Raw genomic sequence first — 14,496 nt, forward strand, 5'->3', positions numbered from 1 at the left:
AGTAGGGCTCTCTTGAGGGTCTCTGGTGGTCATTTGGGGAACATCCCATTCCTCCAATTCTCTGATATTCAAGAGCCTCCTACAACCACTTTCTTCCCCTACCAGTAGTTTTCCAGCTTCCTTCTTAGGAGGACTACTCTATTCTCAAGGCTAAGGTAGCCACTTGCACACATCCATCACTGCACTGGGGGAATAGAGGGCTCAACACTGTTAATGCAATGGGAATTCATGATTTTTTACAGTTCAGCGTTTTCTCAACACCTTCCTTCTCTGGGAATTGCTCACAAGCATTTCCTCAATTTACTGTGAAAGTATTTTTGCTTTCTGAAACCACCTTGTGTCTTTCCTTCAGCAATTCAGAAAGAAAACACCAATTGCCTCCTGAAACCCTTCTGTTCCCTTCCAAATCAGTTCACTGCTCAAGCACAAGGCACAGGCACATCCCCGAGTCCCTCAGTGAGATAGGAGGTAATATTTTGCTGCACCTGAGAGGGTATTAAAAAAAAAAAGAAACAAAGTAGTTGGTCCTGGGTGTTGTTACTTAGGGTTTGTGTTTGTTCTGGTTAATTTGTTGGGTGTTGCTGTGAGCTGGGAGAGGGGCCAGGTTGAAGACCAGACCAAAAGTGAAGTAGGATAAGAGGGAAGGGGACAGAAAAGGAGACAGTGGGGAGAGAATATAAGTTCCCTAGTACCCAGCCAAAGGGAAAGGGACACAGTTCACCCTGGGCGGGGCAAGGCAATAAAAAGCAGCATTCTGTGTGAGTGTGTGTTGTGTGTGTGTTTGGCTCTTGGGAGAGCGAGATACACACCCAGCTCAGGTGAATCCTTACTAAGAAACAGTTCTCTTTTGCTTTGATGACTTTGTCCCCATTTAATTTCATCCAAGACTTGGCTCCTTTCTAACACCTCTCTCCCAGCAGCTCAGGGCTGTGTTGCACAGCGCTTGCTGTGTGCCAGAGAGCACAAAGCAGGCTGGGCTGGTGCCCCTGAATATTTCTGCAGAGCACTCTGCATTTCACCCCTTTGCTCTGGCCCTGGAGTGCAGAGCTCCAGGAGTGCAGGCGCTTCCTGGCAGAGCTGTGTGAGGCCCTTTTGTGCTGCAGATGTGACCTGCCAAGCTGTCCCTGCCTCCCGCTGGCCTCGGTTCCCCCGGGAGGAAGAAGCGCCGTGCCTGAAGGACGCTGCCCTGTGCTAGAGCCTGCGGAGCAGCCCGGCTCCCTCCCTGTGCCCAGAGTGCTGCACACACTGCTCACCTTTGCCAGGAGTGCCAGGGCAGCCGGCACAAGAGTAGGAATCCTCAGGCAGGCCTGCAGCCCTGGGCTGTGCTGTGCCTTTCTCTCCTCCTGTGCAGACTGCGGGCGGCCAATGCCACCAGTCTGGGCTGTGCCCGGCACGGCTGCGCTTCCCCTCGGGAGCAGCCGGCTGCCAGCTGGGCTCTGAGAGCGCAGCATTCGCCCACGGCCACCAAGAGGCCCCCAGGGCCGGGCTGCTGCCTCTTGCAGCTCCAAGGGCCTCCTTCCAGCCTGCCCCTGCCCAGGCTCAGGCTGCTCCGGGCTCTGCCAGGGCTCTGCTGGGGCTCCAGCCTGGCCAAGGCAGGGCCTGCTCTCACCTGGCGCCCGCTGACAGCTCTGCACCAGCTCTGCGCCTTTCCCAGCAGCCTCCCTGACCTTGCTGCTTTCTCACTGGGGCAAAACTCTCCTCCACACACAGAGACTGCACTTAGGGATACAAATCCAAGGGGCAGCAACTCAAATGCTCTCCAGTCACAGCTCAAGGCCTGCAGATGCACAGGGTGTTTGGGCTGCCCCACTCCTCCTTTGGTTCTGCCTGCAAATGCCACTGCCCTTTCTGCCTCAAACACAAGTGCCACAGCTGGGTAAAACCCAGCCAGTGGGCCACATTCCAAAGGCCCTGTGGTCTGGAGAGGATGACTGAAGAAGAGTCTTCCCCACTTTCCAACTGCACCAAAGAAGCCCTCAATGTCATTTTCCACCTCTAAGTTCAGGAGGAAATGTTGAGCTTTCTCAGAGGCTCAGAAGGAGGGGAATCTTTGCAAGGAGTTGAGATTTCACAAAATTTATTTGTTTACAATCAATCAGTATCTTGTGCTACTATCCTAGGCTCCAATCCTACGCTAGTGTCCTAACTACATTTTTTAACTACAATCCTACTCTATAATCCTTTTCTGAACTGGTGATGGAGCAGTTTTAACGTTGATGTCTCCTTCTTCTCTCCTCCCTCCACTCTTTCACGGTCATGATCAGTGGCACCAGGCTGGATATCGGCTTCGCCAGTGTTACAAATGGATGCTGCACAAAGGGAAAATAACACAACAATAACCCAATACTGTCCAATATCTTTTAAATGAAAATGGGATTGAGTCAGAGTAGGACTAAGGACCATCAGTGAGGCAGCAGTGGCAAAGTTTGCTGCAAGAGCTGCTAAGTGCCCCAGCCCTGGAAAGAGTTCACGTCTGAGCATCCTGATCTCTTTCAAGATGCCCCTGCTCACTGCAGGGCCCTTGGACCAGATGAGCTTTCCAGGTCCCTGCCAGCCCAGCCCAGTCTAGGACTCCTGGCTGTTTCCATTTGAACAGCACCAAGAGGGGAGGTGAGGAGGAGGGGGCTCATCTGATGCCTTGCACTTGAGTGGAGGAGGAGCCCATCCCTGGGACACTGTTTCCCTGCAGCCCCTTGGCATTTTACCTGCAGCAGCTCCTGGGCAGACCAGCGCCGCGCCTCGTCTGTCTGCAGGCAGCAGCTCAGGAAGTCCCGCAGCAAAGGGGAGAGGAGCTTGGGCTGCTGCAGCTCTGGGGTCCCTTTGGTGGCTATCAGGAGCTGAGCCTGGAGAAAAAGGAAACACCAGTCTCTCAGCTGCTTCTTTCACCTCTGGAACTGCTCTCCCAGATCCCATTGTTCAAGCTGCACTCTGCAGTGGCAGTTTCTGCCGTGGCACAGAGGCAGAGATGACCTTCCTGGACCAACAAAAACCCAAAGCCCGATGCAGCCACAGCTTTTCCAACATGCAGCAGATCTTGCCTTGGCAGCTGATTTCATTGACTGACCTTGTTAGTGGAAACTACATCAGCAAAAGCCCCTTTGCTTCTCTGAGGATGCACCTGACCAGCTTGGCAGGCTATTTGGAAGAGGGACTTTGCTCTACTAACTCACTCTACTATTTCCAAGAATTATTACATGCAAAGCATCTCGGCAGTGCTTGTTGGTCCCTAAAGCACAGCTGCCATCAAACAAAAGTCATCAAGCTTTTTGTTTGTTTCTTCTCTCCAAACCACTCTTTTAGAAACTTGATTGGGTTTGGGCTTCTTCCCTTCATTTCAGGAAAGAGAACAGCAGTTCTAAGATGGTTGTTTCCTGTTAGTGGGGCCATCTATGTGGCCAAAAGAACTGGAACAACTTCTAAGCCAAAGCCAAATGTTGCCTGAGAAGGGAGATTGTTTGTGTGGGGTAAGGCTTGAGCTCCCCCAGTGATGGAACCAAAACTCCAGCAGATGCTGATGTGCTGCAGGGACATTTTCAGAAAGGGACCGTGGTGGAAGTAGTTCCAGCAGATGGCAATGGGATTTTGTCCAATGGCCCACAGAAGGTGGGCTGGGGGAGAAAGGCAGCGGGATCAGAGAGTATTTACACCTTACCGAGCGAGGAGTTTCATTGTAATAAGGAGGTTCTCCTTCCACCATTTCAATTGTCACAATCCCAAAGGCCCAGATGTCAATTTTGGGGCCATATGGGTGACCTTTCACCAGCTCAGGTGCTCTCCACCAGTAAGTGCCGACCTCTGAGCTGCGTCTACTCTGCTCAGGGGTGAGTAGAGCAGACACGCCAAAATCAGCTGGGGAGAAAGCAAAAGACTGTTTTGATTTGAATCCTGTGCAATTAGGAAAGCAAGCAAACGAATTGCCCAGTAGAAGTTGGAGAATGTGCCGTTGAATCTCCTGCAACAGTCCCCGCTCTGTTTCCTCAGGACTTTAGCCAAGGAAATATGGCATTGGCTACTTCCAAAATCCCCACATTTTTTACACTGCCTCCAGCAGTGGCTTTTGTTGCCCTGAAGCTTTAGACTTGTAGCTCCCTCTCTCTGGAAGGGACACACACAGAGCAATGCCACTCTGGACTGCTTGTTCCCTGCCATAGCTCTGTGCACGTTGCAACCGTGTGGTCAGCTCACAGCAGGGCTCCCTGCACTGCCAGCAGCACCATTTCTGGGGAGCTGGCAGTCACTCCAAAGCAGCCCCACACCCCCCCTATCCCTGGAATGCTGCACCTGACCAAGAATATACTGACCCAGCTTGACAGAGCCATCGGTCCTGAGGAGGATGTTGGGGCTCTTCAAGTCTCGGTGCATCACGTGGTGGGAGTGGAGGTAATTCAGTCCTTGGAGGCACTGAGAGAGAAACCAGAAACAGGAGGGCAAAAATCAGGGATGGGATTTCATCACACAAGAAAGGAAACAGCTCTCCAAGATTCCCTCTCCAGGGGAATGGGGAGGAATGGCAGAACACAGTGCCATTGAGAGGAAGAGCTTGCTGCTCCAACACTGGCAGAGCAGCACCCTTCTAAAGAAAGGCATGTCAGCTTGTCAAAGAGCAACAGCAACTGCTGGTGTAGACTCTGCCCTGCAAACCTGCCAGGATGATGCTGCTGCAGTGGAGGTGCTCACAAGTCAAGAGCATTTTGGCTGCACTGCCAACCTTTTCAGCTGAGCACTGAGAGAAATGAGTCTCTCTTTTTTCTTTGCTGTTCCTTTCAAATGCTGCCACCACCACCTTTGCTTTTACAGGCAAGGAATGCAGTGCAGGCCAAAGTTTAGAGAGGTAAGATGGAGAAGAGCAAATACAAGAGCCAGAGTGAGAATGCGAGAGCAGAAGAGAAGAGGACAAGAACAGAGCCCAGTGAGTGCAGGGGCACTGGCAGGCAGTTCACGTGGGATGCTCTTGCTTGCCCAGAGCATTCCAGCGACACAGAAACAAAGCCTGGCCCATGGAATGGCTCCTGTTCTGAGCCCCTTTCCCAGACAGTCCTGCCCCAGCCCTGGGAAGCACAGCTGGGATCCCTGACTGACCTCCCGACTGACGATGGCAATCTCGTCTTCTGTCATCTCGAACGCCTTGACAGCGTCAAACAGAGTGCCTCCATCCATGAACTCCATCACCAGCCAGAGTTCCTCATGCACAAGGTAGCTGAAAGAAGGGAACAAGGCCATGCAGATGAACATGCATGTGTTGGTTTCTTTGCTTGATTCTTGTTTCTGGATCCCTCTGTGACAAGGACAGAATGAAAGGAATAGACATTCCCTCCAGGCTGTGCATTGTTTGCAGTCTGTGCAGTCTCAAGGAGAACAGCACATCTGTGAAAAAGGAGATGTTTTAGATGGCCAGCAGGCAAAAAGTGCAGTTTAGTAACAGCCAAGATGAAAAACCTGTCCCACGGGGTATTTCTGGAAATAAGCACCTAGTGTTCCTGGCATGGACAGCCATGGAATAGAGGGGCAACAGTCCAATGGGAAATCCTCTCTAGAATGCTTCATCAGCATTAAAGAAACCTTAAAAATCAATCCTGAGACAACATGGAGCCAGTGAGCTTACAGGGTATTGACTGAGTATGGTAGGGTTGATGCAGGTTTTTGAACAGTTTTTCAACTATGTGTTTGAAAGCCAGGGAAGACTCATGCAGACAAAATACACTCTCTTCCCATCCATTGGAGATGAGTAGAGAAACAACAATTAGCCAATAATTACCAGCTCTCATTTCTGCCAGTGTCCAAAGTGGGTTTTTAACCTTGCATGCTTTTAGTATGTAAACACACCTTCATTGGATGAGACCATGATCACTCACCTGTCTAAATAATTCACAATTTGCGGACTCATGCTCATACTCATGACTCTGATTTCCGTAAGAATGCCTTCCGTCATGAGTCCTTGAATATCCATTTTCTTGATGGCCACCTAGAATGACATTGAAAATCAGCAACTTTAGAAGTTGGTGGCACGAGACCACAGCACACATGGGATGAGTGATTTAGCAATGACACGGGTGAGCCTTGCCAAAGTGCCTTGGGATTAGACAAAGGAGAAATTAGGAACTGACATTCCAACAGCTCATTTCTCTGCTCCTTTGGGGGCCACTTACAGGACACGTGGCCACTGACATTTTGCCTTGTCCACTTGTCAGCAATCATGTCTCAGCTATCACCCCCAAAGCTCTGAGCACACTCTCTGTTTCTCTGTCTGCACTTCAGAAGAAGTAAAGCGTGCCTTGGTACTCTGTGGATACATCTTGGGCTACAGGCAGGGCTTGGGGCTTTTAGGGAGGCCTTGCAGATCTCTCCCTACGTGCAGTTCCCACGTGCAGCACTGCAGGTGGCTGAGGAACTGCCAGGAACATTCAGATGGATTTGCTGGCAGCCAGAAATGAGAATTCAGTACTCTGAAGCCGTCGGCCCAGAGAGCAGTGAGATGCTCTAAGGCACCACCTTTGTTGGAGCAATTGAGAGCCAGGGAGAGCGTCCTTCTCTGAAAGGAACCGCTGCCCTCCTTGCCTTCCTCCTGGCAGCTGAGCAGGACAAAGACTGTTCCAAATGCACTTGGCAGGCTGGCACCAGTCTGTGCTTCTTGTGCCTTTGCAGCACAGCTCTAGCCACAGCTCCAGCCCCAGTTGACACAAGAGAGGAAAGCCCTGGAGAGCAGCAGGATCTGCAGGGGCTGGTGACATTTACCTCTCCTCCTGTGGCAGTGTCTAATGCTCTGCAAACATCTCCAAATCCCCTAGAAACAAAAGAGCAGCAAAGAAAGGAGAAGCCATTTAGATCTTGGAGTGAAAGCCAGCCCAGACAGGAGATGTCTGCTGGAAATGCCTCAAACCTGCAGCATGCAGGAGGGCTCTGCCAGAAGGCAGATGATGCATTTTCCTCTCCAGTGCATGGGCACTGGGCCTGTTCCTGAAGCATTGGGCTGTAGTGCCTCAGCTCAAAAGGCCAGGTGATTCTTTCATCTCGGGTTTCAGTTTCTAAACTGGGCAGTTTTTATCCTGAGCACAGACTATTTCCTTCAGCAAACACTTGGGAAGGAATATTCCTGAGAACTGTTATCTCACTGCTGTGCTTGGGGGGTAGGTTGCTGTTTGTGGCAATGAATTACAAGTGTCTTTGACAATGCCTCCTGACCACACTTACAAATTCTGGCTGGTACTGAGACATGGGGCAGACTAACCCAGTGTCTGAATATGTTTGCAGCGTGCCTGACTTCACACTTGGTGGATATTCCAGCAGCAAATCACCTGCCCCATGACTGTGTAGAAGCAACTGTAGTTGGACTCACCCTCTGCCGACATTTTCCAGTTCAATGTATTTCCTGCGGGGATTCTCCACGTTCACCATTTTCCCTGAGGGAAACAAAATGCAAGATGCTCACTTGAAAGCAGAGATCCCACCATCCAAGAGATACAAAAGGCAGCCCCACAGGACACAGCAGGATTGGCTCTGAGCTCAGACACACCCAGGTGCACATCAAGGCCCTTTTTGTGCCAACAGGGGATGGGAGACACAGAGTCACCTGGGCTCTGTTCTCAGCCCCCCCAGGTCTTATCTGAGAGCACAGCACTGGCAGCTCTTCTGGGCAAGAAGCAGATTCAATGACTTGTGCTGCAGAATCACAGAGGACTTGATGTGTGTTCCTCGAGACTGATCTGAGCAGGGCTTGGGTCAATGGGCAGCATTCTAACAGTCATGGGAATGACTGGTAATCAGGGATGGAAAAGTGCCATGGATCTGAGGAATATACAGCAGAGGGGCTGGAGGCTTGCTCCTGAGAAATGCCTACAGTGCACTTTGATCTGATCAAGCCCCAGGGATGTGTTTCTTGGACACATCTTTCTAAGAACAAAACTAGGATATTAAATACAGATTGTGATAAAATTATCTGTCTTTTCATTGTGGGCACAAAAAGAACACATTTGGCTCTCTGTTTCTGTGTCACCTGATGTTCTTTCAAATGAGTTCTCACTGACAAATATAAAATATTATCCAAAAAAAACCCCTGTAAATGTAGTAGTGGTAATAAAAACAGTCATAAAAATGACACCAGTAAGACACATGGGGGAGAAGAGCTGCTTCAAGATGAAGAAAAAACTCTACCCAAAAATATCCAGAAAAACACCAAACTAAAACTAAAACCACAACCAAGAAACAAAACGCCAAAACCAAAGAAATTCTGTGAAGTTTTTTGCCCTGGTGATGGGTGAGAAGTCAGGAGTCTAAGGAGAATTTAGGAAGCTAACCATTCTATCCAGTTTGGCCACTAGCACACAGGACTTGCCCACATCATTTCCTAGGTCACAGCCTTCTGCTGATGCAAGAACAAGCCCTGCTTCTGCCTTCAGCAGACAGGGAAGCTCAGGCAAAGCCCAGCACGTCCAAGCTGCCCTCAGAGGCAGCAGGAACACCCAGAGCACTCTCTTGCTGCCTTGGAGCACAGCATTTCCTGTGGGGAGCCCTAAATGCCCCCGGGACACCACAGTGAGGAGGATCATTTGGTGCAGCTGTGCTGACACGTGCACACAGTGCACTGTCCCTCAGAGAAGAAAGACACCAGACGTACTCAGGAGCTCCAGGGAGTCATCCTTCACCTCCTGTTGCTGAGCAGCAGCTCTGTCACTGCTGGAGAGGAACCAACTGCCCAGGCTCCACTTCTGAGCTGGGCCAGCAAAGGCTCCTTCAGGTGACACTGCTGCTGCTGCTGCTGCTGCTGCTGCTGCAGGTTCAACAGAAGAGCCTGTGGAGATCTGAGACAACAAAGGAGTTTGTGTCAGAAAAGTGGCTGGCAGAGATTAGCCCCAGATGCCATTTCAAATGCAAGCCCTTAGGGAGCTGCTGTCAGCCACATGCAGGGCTCTGCCATGGGTTTTTTCTGCTGTTCACTTCTCTAACTGGATGGGACAATCCCAAAGGCTGGTTTTACTCAAGTTCATGACCAGATTCATTTTCCATTTCCTCCAAAATCCATTTGCATGGATTTTCTGAAGGATGACTGCCAAAATGACCATTCCATTTCCCTGAAAGAACTTTTTTCCCCCTTCCAAGGGCTGCAGACACACTTGCAGCTCCTTGTTCAGATGTTCTACCTCCTCCCATGGAGTCCTCTTTTTCTCCCCCATCTTCAGAAAGTGTCCAAGGGGCAGCGCTTCTGCCTGGGACAGTTTCTGGTCCTCGCAGGAATCTTGGGTCTCCTCGCTGCCAGTCGTTTCGTCCTCCAGCCCCTCGTCCGTTGTCCTGATCCTAGCCTGGGTTTCCTGCAGCTCTTCCTGAAGCTCCTCACTAAAGTTCTGAGAAGAACAAGGAGAAGCTTTCATGAGTGGAGTTGCTGCCACTGCTCTACTCACCTGGTTTTTTAGATTGCGCCTCAGCCAATAGATGTTCCAGTGGTCTTGAAGTCGCCTGATCTGTTCCGTGTCTCTCCTCTTCACTCCCATGATGTCACTGGGGAACACACACAGCTCTGCTTGTGCCTCTGCCTCCATGTTCTGTAGACACAAATGCAGAGCAAGTGACTGTGAGATGCTGCCCCTGTCAGAATCCCAGCAAGCTGGGGCCTAAACAGGACAGCTCAAAGCCCATTTTCCAGGGGTCACTGGCTGAGGGGAATGGCTGAGTCCTGGCAGGACTCCAGCACTCAGCATCCTCAGCCACCAACAGCAAGAGCTGGCTGCTCAGAAACTTGCAGCTCTGCCTTGCACTAAAGACAGCACCCTCCAGAACTGGCACTTACTGTCTGGGAAAGCTGTGGTTGTGGTGTGACCACAGCTGGAGCCTGGTGGTCATTGGGCTCCTCTCTGGCCTCTTCTCCAGGAGCACAGGGAGCCAGGGAAGAATCTTGTCTTGGTTCTGTGCTCTGTGGAGAGACAGGAGTGTGAGACACAGGCCATTTCCTCTCATTTATAACCTTATTTCTGTTCAGCTCTAGAGCCAGCTCTACTAAGCACAAATCATCATCTTTGATAGCAATGGGATTCTAAGTTGCTCAGACTAAATTCAAATGGGCTGATTCAAGTGGACTGCAAATTGCTCTGAATTAGATAATCCCCCCTGTGGCTACTCTGGGCAGGCAACATTCTCTCTGCAAAACTGGGCTTTTAGTTCATTTAAAGCTCTGCAATGGAAAATTAGGAAATAGCCAGGGATGCCTTTGCTCTTGCTGCTGCAGACATGGAAATGGATTTTCTTGCAGCCTACTCAGCTGGCCCTCTACTCTCTACTGCCCCAGGCCCAGCTCACAGCTTGCTGCACAATTCCTAAACACCAGGAACATCAAATGTTCCTTTCTCACTCACCTCTGGATCGGCCCCTCTGAATACCCGGCTCAGGTGACCTGCAGTGGGCAAGGGAAAAGGAACCAGATTCTTTGAGGAAACTGGAAACAACCAGAGCATTTTTAGAAGGTCTCCCAGCCCCCACTTTCAAAGTTGTGCTGCCTGACCCAGCAAAGGGAGGAAATGACAGACTCTGCTGCCACAGACTGTCCCATGGAGGGAACACAACCCCTGCAGGTTCCCTTGCAAATGCTGCCCACAGAGCCCTGGCCACAGACACCCCCTTTGGAGCTGAACGTGTTGGCAGGAGGAGCTTTACCCAATGGCATCCAAATGGTCTTTCTGTTTCGAAAGAGCAGGGAGACACAAAAGGCAGGTTAGGTGACACCCAGGGAAAACCTCTACTTACGTGCCAGGTTGGTCATAAAATAGGTTGAATAACCTATTTTATAAGCAGTGAAAACTGCAGCAGCGAGTTGCCCAATCATTTTGGGAACTGCTGTGCAAGTTTTCAATCTGCTTGAAAAACAAGAAAAACGAAGTCTCTTGTCAGTGAACACTGACAAAAACCTCCAGCACAGGAGCGAACTCCTGCACAGAGCGAGCCCAAGAGCTGCTCTGACACCCCTGAGGCCTCCCGTGCTCCAAGGCAACCTTGTGATGTCACCACGAGCACGTGGCAACCGTGCCCTGACATCACAAAGCAAAGGCTCTGTGCTGGTCTGTGAATTGGTGCAGGTGGATGGAGTGACGTTTGTGTAGGCCCAGGCTGCATTTTTCCCTGTGTCCCCCCTGGGCTGCCTTTTTCAGCTCTTGTTTTTCCCCCTGTGCCCCCTGTGTCCCCTGTGTCTGTGCTGGGTCCCAGCTGGCGGCCGGGCCGGGCGGAGCAGCAGTTCCAGCCCCGGGTGTCCCTGGAGCGCTGGGAGCTGCCAGTGGCCCCAGGCACTGTCCCCTGAGGAGCTGCTGAAGGACAGGGAGACACAGGGGGCTGAGGGGGCTGAGGAGGCGCTGACGCTGCAGGGACGGTGCCCTTGAGCTGCTGGGGGCACTGAGGGCTCTGGGGGAGCAGAGGGCCACGGGGGCACTCAGGGCACAGGGAAGTGGCACAGGCTGAGGGCGCTGGCGGCTCCAAGGCCCCGGGATGGCTCCGAAGGGATGGAGTGGGCTGAGAGGACTGTGAGGGGCTGAAGAAACTGAAGGGGGCCGGGGCTTTGCCCAGGGCACGCTGGGGCTCAGGGGATGGAGGGGCCAGCAGGGAGCACACAGGGCTCCGGGCCTGCAGCTCTGCCAGCCCTTGGAACCAATTGCAGAGGCTCCACTTTGGCCACAGCTGCCCTGCAGACCTTGAGCACAGGCGGGCACTGACAGGAGGCAGCAGGGAGAAGCTGAAGGCCACCAGCTCCAGCAGTGCCCAGGGAGCTGCTGCTGCCAGCCCAGAGCCCGGCTGAGGCCGCAGGGCCGCTCAGGCAGCCTGGGGCTGAGGGTGGCCTGGCCTTTGGCCCTGGCCTTTGGACAAACTTGTTCTTTCTCACCCTCCTGGGGAGGCGCTGCCATTTGCCCTGCCCTGACTGAAGGGCAGCTGCTGCCAAGGGAAACGGCCCCATCCTGACTCAGTGTTCCCTTTGCTCCCCACGGGTCCCGTCTGCTGTCCCTGTCCAGGAGAGCTGCTCTGCACGGGAGGAAGAGACCCAGGGAGAGCCCGGGGACTTGGGCAGCTGCAATTCCTGCTGATGGACTTGGAGTTAGAGATGGTCACAGTGGCACTGAGAGTTAGAAGTTGATGGTTATTTATATAGCCTGATGTAGACTGGTATTTGTACAGGTATATATGTATGTCTATTGTTCTCTTGATGCATGTATATTGATGTGCTGACATCTGTATTTATACTGACATACTTGTTCAGATGTATGGCTGTAGAGTTTGTTGATGGGGTTGTAAGGATTCTTATATTGGTACATTGGTATTTGTATACTTATAGATAGGTTGTGTGTGTATTTCTATATGCTTTATGTCATATGAAATATAAACTGCAGTTTTACATCTGTATATTGTATAATAATGTGGATATAAATATTTTAATATATCTTCAGTTATATGCTTACAGAATTCTGTTTCTTTAGTACTGGATCTAAGATCCTTTAGAGAGGGATACTGATATTTCTGTATTTGTATATAGGCTGTACAGTTGGAATAATATGTAATACATTAAATTGTTAAATTTCCATGGATATTTGTGTGTAGTGAGTGGTTGTAGAGGGTTTTAGTAAATTAGTTTTTTTAACTGAAAGTTATTATTGCATTTATTTACATAACACAACTGTAACAATAAACTAGTTTTCTAAACTTGGATATTTGTGTGCTTCTATACCGGCAGTGTGGATGTAGCAATTTAAAATATATTTCATTTTTAAACCAAAGTTGATTTTTCTGTATTTGTACATTAGTATTGCAGATGTCATGATCTGCAAGCAATTCAATGTTTCCACTAAAAGAAGTGTAGGTTTGTGCTGCCCAGAGCAATGAGCAGATGTAAAGGTGATGATGGGGGAGGATTTTGTCCATGGAATTCTCCAGCCATGCCCAGCACATGCCCCACTTGCACTCAGGCTGATGGAGGGGAGGGGACGGGAGGGGAGGAATAACTGTGATAACCCAGTGTGCCTTGCTGTGCACTGATACACTTTGTAGCAGTGACCATTAGAGGTAATGCCAGATTCTTATTTAGCATCATGACACGCTGCTGCTTCATTGCAAAACTGCCTCAGTGTGGAGAAAATCACCTTAATTTCTTGTCAGTTTAAGTAGACGTGTGAGAAACAGTTGCACGGATTAAAACAGGTTTTCTAACCTCGTCATCCAGAGGGAATTTTGTGTTGCTTTTTCTTCTTCATTGTATGCACAACATTGTTGAGTTGTTCTGTATCCTTCAGGGAGCTATCCACTAGTGACTGAAAAAGAAAAGGAGGATTATGGCATTCACTCTCTTTTAACACATACTTGCACTAAGCTGTAGCTTCAGCTTAGTAAGGAAAAGGAGAGATTACCTTTAGTCCTGCAGTGTGGAATAAATGGTGTAGGAACAGCCACAATCCCAGCTGTAAGAACAGTGTGTTCTGGGCCTTAACAGGACATTGTGGACAAGAAAGCACCACAATCTTCATGATTCACCTCTTAGGTCAAACCAGAATGGTTCCTGGTGTCAAAGCAGCAGGTGATGGGAATAACAAATGTCCCTGGGCTGGGGCAGAAGCCTGAGAGTCAAAGGCTTGGGAAAAGAGAGCTGGCCAAGGCAGGCCGAAGTGCAGGCAGGCATTGGGCTGAAGGCAAGAGGCAGCTGGTGCTGCCAGCACGGGAAGGGACTCCAGGCACAGGAGCTGCCGGCGGCAGGAGCAGCTCCTGCTGTCACTGCCAGGGAAGGACTGGCAGCAGGCAGGAGCAGCGGGCACATTGCTGATGGACAGCTGGCAAGTTGGAGCGGCCAGCCCAGGAACAAGAGAGGTGCTGCTGCTTGGAAAAGTAGTTGATGGCATGGCTGGATCAGCCTCACCAAGGTCAGGCTGTTACAGTCCGGCCCATCATGCAAAATGCCTTCCAGCACAGTGTCCCCATGGCCCAAGCAGAAGCAGCAGCAGCAGCCCCAGTACAATGAATTCTATTCCTAAATCATCCAACCAGCCACAAACACGATGCTGTTCCTGTCTTTTTGCACCTCTCCTGGTCTAACCCAGTTGTGTGACAATGGTAATCATTTCTTACACAAGGCCTGTGCCTACAGCCTGTCTATTCTGTCTGGCAATGTCAGCAATGCTCTGGTATGTTTATATTATGTCTAGGACTTAGTTAACTTTGTACAAAGTAATGCTGCTGAACTTTAACTTGGACTTTGGGGCTCTTCTATCAACTAATACAGTCTCTTATTTGCTTAAGGCACTTCAGGCACTTAAAGCATATTTTTACTCACCTAAAACTAAAACTCACATTCCCACTTCATGTCTGTGTGACTTTATGGATCTCAGTTTCCCCGAGGGTTTCAAAGCAGCCCCTGCATTCTTTTCTGCCTCTAAGCCTGTGTGCACGGGGTCCTGGGAGATTTCTATCTGCTTTCCAACAGGGCTGGGACACGACTCCATGGGTCCCTTCTCTCCTCGTTCCCAGGTCTCCACACAGTGCAGGTGG

At 50.5% G+C, this 14,496-nt stretch overlaps 1 protein-coding gene across 1 annotated transcript in view; it reads right to left on the bottom strand.

Annotated features, from left to right (window-relative positions):
• Nucleotides 1-13,230, bottom strand: part of LOC310923397 (uncharacterized protein) — a gene marked incomplete at its 3' end in the record, with an annotated part of 245,064 nt that extends 231,834 nt beyond the window's left edge. Inside the window, exons 1-2 of the mRNA XM_083885418.1 lie at nt 13,169-13,230; nt 10,341-10,378 (exon numbers count right to left, since the gene is read on the bottom strand). The remainder of the gene's footprint in view (nt 1-10,340; nt 10,379-13,168) is intronic.
• Between the last annotated feature and the right edge of the window lie 1,266 nt (nt 13,231-14,496).

The sequence above is a fragment of the Zosterops lateralis genome (assembly GCF_965231275.1).
Source record: "Zosterops lateralis genome assembly, contig: HAP1_HAP1_SCAFFOLD_51, whole genome shotgun sequence".
Taxonomy (NCBI): Eukaryota; Metazoa; Chordata; class Aves; order Passeriformes; family Zosteropidae; genus Zosterops; species Zosterops lateralis.